At 48.4% G+C, this 7,599-nt stretch overlaps 1 long non-coding RNA gene across 5 annotated transcripts; it reads left to right on the top strand.

The window, feature by feature from the left end:
- The first annotated feature begins 3,279 nt into the window (after nt 1-3,279).
- Nucleotides 3,280-7,599, top strand: LOC145715894 (uncharacterized). 5 transcript variants are annotated; one of them, XR_014141542.1, is made up of 4 exons: nt 3,282-3,748; nt 4,151-4,925; nt 5,049-5,125; nt 5,926-7,507. It is a non-coding gene; the product is annotated as an uncharacterized LOC145715894 (long non-coding RNA). The 5 variants fall into 5 exon arrangements; XR_014141543.1 differs by having other exon boundaries at nt 3,280-3,748; nt 4,151-6,105; nt 6,708-7,508; XR_014141539.1 differs by adding an exon at nt 7,549-7,599 and having other exon boundaries at nt 3,281-3,748; nt 4,151-7,355.

Below are 7,599 nucleotides of genomic sequence, written 5' to 3'. Positions count from 1 at the left end.
CCACACCACTGCCTTATATGAGGCTCTGCTCTTCTCCTTTTTCCAAGGGTCTCTGTCCTTCCCAGAGCTGGGCCATGGGCATTGCTTCCTTTCCTGGTTTCTTGGCGTACGTGTTGTGTTTGCTGGGCCTGGGCTTTCTGAAACCCCAACATATTCTGCCTCGAAGCCTCTCGCAGAAGGGTTTGGTTTCTGAGTCTTGTAGCCTGTCCTGCCACTGCATTTGGCTTTGCACCTCCTTGGTAAGGTGACTGTTCACATCTGTTGCAGATGTGTCACAATTTCTGCCCCTGCCTTTATTAGATATTGCTTGGACCTTGCCTGTCTCAGGAATTACAGGCACGTAAGTGGTCATGATGGGCACAAAGCACTAGGCTGTTACGGTAAGCCTCCCCTTCAAGGTTCTTTGTGTGATCAGTTTTGTTCAGTGGTGTCATGGGTTGAGACACCCCGGGCTGGTGTTGTCTACTCAACTGCTGTGTTTTCCCCTTCGAACTTCCATCTTCTAGGTCCCATTTAGTCACCCAACTTGAGCCAGGGGCTGGAGGGGAGCTCTGGGTGCCTGACAGAGTGGACAAATCTCCAAAGATTAATGGAGTCCTGGGTCTGGTGAGTAGGAGCTGTGAGAAGGTATGATTTCAGGACTGAGTACAAATCATACCAGGCAAATGTCCTTTGCATTTTCCTGAGTGCCAATAAGATTATTTTTAAAAAATTATTGTTTGCCTTTTGTAATTCTAATCTAAAATGGTATACAGGAGCTTTGCAGTCTCTGGTTTTAAATCTTTCTCTTGTTAATTTGTAGGACTTATTAAATGTATTTATTATTTATATATTAACTCTAAAAATTATAGATGACTCAATATTTTCTCACTTGTGTTCTTGTTATTTCAATTTTTATGGGTTTTTTGATAATAGAAACCTGCTATTTTCATATAGTTTGTGTAGTGTATATGTTTTTTTTTTAAAGATTTATTTATTTGACAGAGAGAGGCAGCGAGAGAGGGAACACAAGCAGGGGGAGTGGGAGAGGGAGAAGCAGGCTTCCCACTGAGCAAGGAGCCCAATGTGGGGCTCGATCCCAGGACCCTGGGATCATGACCTGAGCCAAAGGTAGACGCTTAACGACTGAGCCACCCAGGTGCCCCTGTGTATAAGTTTTGATAATTTTTATATTTGGCTTGAGAGATCCTGCTTTATCATTTCACAAATATATTTTCTTCCACAATCTTGTTAAGAGTTACATATTTTTTTTTCCTGTTAAGCCTTCTTTATCTGAAATTAATTTTTCTGTATGATTAAGAGCAGAGATGAAAATTTGAGTTTAACCAGTTGGATACCTTATTTCCCCTGAACAATTTTTTAAGCAGCCATTTTCCAATGTTCTGTAGCACTAACATAGCCCAGTCTTGCAGGAGGAATCTATATATGTGAGTGCTTTTTTATAACCTTTATAATTTACTCTGCTAGGTTTGAACTTGAATTCCATGCCATTATGCCAATAAGACACTGTTTTCTTATTTTAAATTTATGACTTGCATTAATCTTTTATAGAAAATTACTACAAACTTTTATATTAAAATAATTTTTGTATCTTCTTTTGAAAAATATTTTATTTATTTATTTGAGAGAGAAAGAGCAAGAGAGAGCATGAGCGGGGGGAGGGGTAAAGGGAGAGGGAGAGGGAGAAGCAGACTTCCCACTGAAAAGGGAGCCCAACGCAGGACTCATTCCCAGGACCCTGGAATCATGATCTGTGCTGAAGGCAGATGCTTAACCAACTGAACCAGCTAGGCTCCCTTGGAGAATTCATTTGATGGGGAAGTTCATGTCCCCCTTTCTTTCTTTCTTTTTTTTTTTTTAAGATTTTATTTATTTACTTGACAGAGCAAGAGAGCACAAGCAGGGGGAACAGTAGAGGGAGAGGGAGAAGCAGGCTCCGCACGGAGCAGGGAGCCCGATGTGGGGCTCGATCCCAGGACCCTGAGATCATGACCTGAGCCGAAGGCAGACACTTAACCATCTGAGCCACCCAGGTGCCCCCATGTCCCCCTTTCTAAGAGCAGGACTTACTTAATTCGGATCCTCCCTTTATTGCCCAACACTCTATGATTATGGGAATATCATGATCTTTTATTGTCTTTATATTTATGAAGTCTTTAAGGCCTGGATGATCAGTAACCACAGCAATTTCAGATTTATAAGATTCTGATGTGGGCTTTTATATGAGCAAATTTTATTAATTCCCACACTACGTCTTCTTACCTAAGTGTTTTAGATTTAAATTTATTTTTAAAAAAGATTTAAATTTATTTTATGATGTCTCTTCCAAAAGATCACAAATCTTTCCTTTTTTGTTAGTTTACTTCACTGTTCTAGGTCTATTACATATTTTTTTTTAAGTAGGCTCCATGCCCAGCTCAGAGCCCAACAGGTAGCTTAAACTCACAACCCCGAAATCAAGACCTGAGCTGAGATCAAGAGTTGGATGCTTAACTGACTGAGCCACCCAGGCGCCTCTCTGTTACATATTTTTATTCTATTAGTTATGTCCCAAATTTCTCTTTTCAATATTAAGTGGTGTTTTAAAAATTATAAAAATTTAAATTTAATAACTATAAATTTCACTAAGTTTTTTAAGAAATCAATTCTGTGTAAATGTCAGGTGGCTATCCACTCTGACACCCCCTCCTCTGTTCCTTTTCCCCTCCCTAGCCCAGACAGGTAACCCCGCTTCACCAGCTGAAGATCCTTCTAAACCAATCCACGTTCAGTCACTAAGATCTCTTTTTAAATCACATCTGCTGATTTACAGCTAAGTGAATTCACCTTCACACACATATATATGAAAATTAGTAACTGAAACCTCACTAAAATGTAGCGAGGAGGTTTCGGCAAGGGAGTTCTCATGCACTACCACTTAGAGCCAATTGCAGACCCAACAGGAAGAGATACACCTGACCTAACAAATGGATACTACTTTACTATCCCAGCTGGATAAAGAAAACTTTGCTTATTCCCCAACTCAGCAACTCAGCCAATGAGAAGCCACTCTACTTCGAACTCCCACTTTATTCCAATGGACTTTTAGTTTATAACAGCCTTCCCAACTTACCTCTTTTCTCCATAACAGTGGGTACCTCTTCTTTGTCCTTTGCCTACGGCTTTGCGTAGTTTGTTCGTCCTGGATTACAATTCTCTTTTATTCCGAAATAAGCCCATCTTTGGCTGGTGAAATAACTGGAAGTTTTGTTTTAAGGTTAACAGGTTTTGCTGACTCTAATTTGGTGGGTTTTTAATTTGTCCTTTCATAGGGGCCGCCCGGCCCTCAATGTGCAGGCGAGGGGGAGAGGCTCTTACCCCGCAAGCCCCGGATTAGAGGAACTACGCTACCCAGAAGGCTGTGCTCCCAGCTTCCGGATCACGCTGGCCAATGAGGGCGCACATCGGGGCGTTTCCAAGAGGGCGAAAGGCCAGGGGGCGGGGCTTCCCGCCTGGTCCTCGTGGAGGCGCTGATTCTGGTCCTGGTCTCGTAGTCCCTGCGTAGTCCGCCGGAGGGAACTAGCACCTAGAGGAGCAAGAGAAGACACGTGTGCTCCGCACGGGAGCGGGTCTGAGGTTCGGTGTGAGCACGGCTGCGGGGAGCCGCTTTCGGGGCCTCCTGCCGGTCTCCGCCATTATCGCGCGTCCCCTGGCCCGGTTGAACCCGCAGATTACTATGGTGACGGCCAGGCTGAAGTACCCGGCGCAGGTGAGAGGGTGTTCTGTCCGAACCCCAAGGGGGTGGGTCTCCTGCCTAGGACAGTGCAGTCCAGGCCCAGGTCCCCAGAACCTGGGGCGTTCGTGGGCGGGGGCCCATTTCTGGCCCCCCGTGGGGTGCGTGTGGCTGGACCGGCACGTGCGAAGCCGTGGGGGCGCGCGTGAGCCGGGAGCCTCCGGGAGAGCGGGGGTCCGACTGGCGTCGGCAGGGAGCCGCTGGGCGGTCGGGGAGAGGGCGCGGGGGGCCTTGGAGGGTTGTGCGTGGGAGAGGGACGGGGCTGGGTTGGAGTTGTACAGTCTTTCGAAGGCTGCTCAGGGGAGAACGGGCTTTGGGAGCCAGGGAGGCTGCTGCAGAAGACTCGAAACAGTAATGCTGGTTTCTGGACCTCTGGAGCAGTGGCTGTAAGAGGAATATAAGTAGTAAGATTCCTGATCATCTTAAAGATAAAACCGGAAGATTTCCTGCTGCAGCGAGTGTGGCTGTGAGCAGAAGGACAGGATCAAAGACTGTCCAGTCTTTCTTCTGCCTGAATATCTGGACGCGCTGAGACGAGGAAACTGGTGTGAGGAGCAGGTTTCAGGGAGAGTTTAGGAGTTGGATTTTGGACTTACTGTTTCCGAGCTCCCAAAGTAGAGGAGACATACAGGCAGCTGGAATCTATGCTCTGGACTCAGCGGAAGCTGGCTCAGTGATGTCCGTACAGTAATAGCCTAAGTCCTGGACCAGGACCAAGCCTGGATCTCAGATTTAGGATGGAAAGATCCGAACACTTCTTTGAGATAGGCCCCGAGATGAAGGAAGAGAGGGCTGGGGCTGGAGGGCAGGCAAGAGAGCCTGCAGATGGGAGGGTCCTGTGGTCCAGGGCTTTAAGGTGGTGGGGGAGAGGAAGGTGTAATGAGTAAGGAGCCCTGCTGGGATGAAAATGGAAGGGGAGGTGTGAGGGCATGTGAGAGTCTCTGCTCTGAAGACTCAGCGACTGTCTACTCTCTGTGGAGCCAGGGAAGGGCCAGCCTGGCTGGTGGAGCAGCCCAGGTTCATGAACGTCTGTCTCATAGGTGCCTCAGCTCTCCCAGGAAGTACAAGTTCAAAACGGTATAACTTCAGCCAGTTGAACGTATGCAAGCAAGTAATAATTGATTGGAATAGCAATATACCTCTGTGACAAAATGTATGTATATATGTATTTGGAGTTTTGTCATGGACTCTTGCCATAGATCTCCTAAAACCCTTGGAATTTCCTGGGTGTTAGGAGTGGTTTTTGTAATCATAACTGTCTCCTTTTATCACACAGAAGTTTATTCTAATGAAGTGACTTGGGGTGCGGCTCCTAGATAGCCTCAAGTTGGGGCTGGTCACCAGAAAGACCAGGTGATTAGAACTTTAAACTTTTGGGGTGCCTGGTCTCAGATGGAAGAGCATGAGACTCTTGATCTTGGGGTCGTGAGTTTGAGCCCCACATTGGGTATAGAGATTACTTAAAAATAGATAAATGTTTTTGTTTTTTGTTTTAAAGACATTTCACTTTTAGCTACCCCCCCCCCCCGCCCCTCCCAGATGGGAGAAGAGCTGGAGGTATAAAAATTGTTGAGCTGTGAGATTCAGGGAGCCTCCAGGATGGTGAACACATTGAAATAATAGAAGTGCTGGGAGGTTGTGCTCACTGGCCCTGATCCCCATCCCATGGTCCTGGCACATAGGTAAAAGAGATAGTGACATCCTCAGGCCCTTTGTTCTGAGCCCTGGGGTCATTTTAGGTGCAGGGTCCTTAATCAAGGCCAGAAGTTGTGTTGAGGTGTCCCATTTCTCTAGTCCCTAAGGTGAACCTAAGGTCCACATGGGAGTGTTCAGTGAACTGCAGGACTACATTAAATCTGGGAACAGAGATTGAGGGGCAAGAGTCAGTCCTCAAGTAGCAGCCTGAGGAACTGGGTCTGCTGAGGGCAGTGGGTCCATGGAAGGTTTGGAGCAGGGAAGGGAAGTGATCTGACTCAGGTCTAATCTGGCTACTCTGCCTGCAGAGTGAAGGACAGATTGTGGGGGTGAGGGTGGAGGCAGAGAGACCCCAGTGGAGGCTGCAGTTCTGGTGAAGGTTAATGGTAGCTGGATCATAGCACTGGCTCCATAGTTGGAGAAGACTGTTTTGTTTCTTTTTTTTTTTTTTTTTAAAGATTTTATTTATTTATTCATGAGAGAGAGAGAGAGGCAGAGCGAGAAGCAGGCTCCCAAGGAGCAGGGAGCCTGATGCGGGACTCGATCCCGGGACCCTGAGATCATGACCTGAGCTGAAGGCAGACGCTTAACCATCTGAGCCACCCAGGCACCCGACTGTTTTGTTTCTAGCTTATTTTGTAAGTAGGGATGATTTTCCGCTGTACAGGGTGAGAGAGAATCTAGGATTATTCCAGGATGTTTGGCTTTAGCTGGAAGTGTGAAAGTGCCGTTGCTGAGATGGAAAGTCCATAGCAGGAGTACTTAACAGCAGCACTCTGAGGAGGAGTTAGGTTTGTGCCATGTTGTGTCTGAGATACTGCAGGGACCTCTGAGTGGAGGTGGCAGGTGGGCATCTAGAAACACCTGGATTTCAGGGAAGGGGTTCAGGTTTGAAGACACCCCTCAGTGGTGGCGGGCATGTAGACCATGTCACATTTAAGAGGGTGCACTCTGCAGGTCATGGAGGCAATGCCGTTACAGGGGAAGGATGGGGAGGATATTCCCCGTGGACTGGCGCACTTGACTTGGCACCTGGGTAGGGATGGCTGTCATCACTAAGACGAGGAAGTACGGTGACCTGAGTGTGTGGGGGGGGGGCTGTGCGGGAACAAGCCTCAGGTGGGGGTCCACGTGGTGGCACAGGATTCCCAGGGGCTGGATGCAAGATTTACCGAAAGGCAGAGCAGTGATGGAGATCAGATGACACTGTGTAAGTCGTGGTACTTTTTTCCCTCCACAGGTTCAGTTTTGTGACAGCTCTTGCTGGAACCTGAAGCGTGTCAGATGGGATGACAGATTAGCTTAAGGGAAAAGGTCAGCTGAGAGTCTCTTGGGCTGTGGTAGGAGAAGTGGGGCTGGGCTTTGATTGAGAGGAGGTGGAGAGAGGAAAGGTGTGATTGGTGTGGGGACAGCACAAGCAACACTGAGGAGGAGGGTTTGGGGGGTCCGACTCCTACACAGGCTAGGGTAGCTGAAGTTGGAAAACAGAGCCAGACCCTGTGGGGCGGTCCTCAGTGCTAGGACTGCCTCTGGGAGGAGGGTCCATCAGAGGCCCTGGGGCAGCCCTGGATCCTGTTGCCTTTGGCAAACACTGCCCAGGTGCCACATGCAGAATGACATATGGGGAGACCAGAGAGATGCCTGGGACAAGGACGAGAGGTGGCAGTGGTGTCACGGATGAGTGGTCGTGGCCTGGCACACGAGAGAGGGGTGACCCCATTGTGCTGTGCAGATGCGGAGGGAGTGAGGATGCACTCAGTGTCCTTGTACTCAGGGCTTAAGCCAGAAGGCTGAGCGTAAGTGACATATGGGGCATGATCAGTATGACCCCAGGAGAGCTGACTGTGAAGAGAGTGCCAGGGACTCTATGCACCAGCCTAGAGCGCAGGTAAGACTGCCTCTCTCCCCATCTGTTCCTACTGATGACTGGCAACAGGGAGGAGTTTGACACGAGGAAGAGTGGGTACCCGTGGAGCAGGACCTGCATCTCCTCTGAGTTGGGGAGCTGGGGAGGGGGGCCATGGCCCGAGGGTCTTGGTTAGAGAGGCTGCTTATGCATTGCTCTGCCCTCATCATGACAGGGCCATGTGACCTTTGAGGATGTGGCCGTGTACTTCTCCCGGGAGGAGTGG

The sequence above is a fragment of the Leptonychotes weddellii genome, unplaced genomic scaffold (assembly GCF_054177405.1).
Source record: "Leptonychotes weddellii isolate Sample4059 unplaced genomic scaffold, ASM5417740v2 HiC_scaffold_10185, whole genome shotgun sequence".
NCBI lineage: Eukaryota > Metazoa > Chordata > Mammalia > Carnivora > Phocidae > Leptonychotes > Leptonychotes weddellii.
This window is presented reverse-complemented; position numbering and strand designations above follow the sequence as displayed.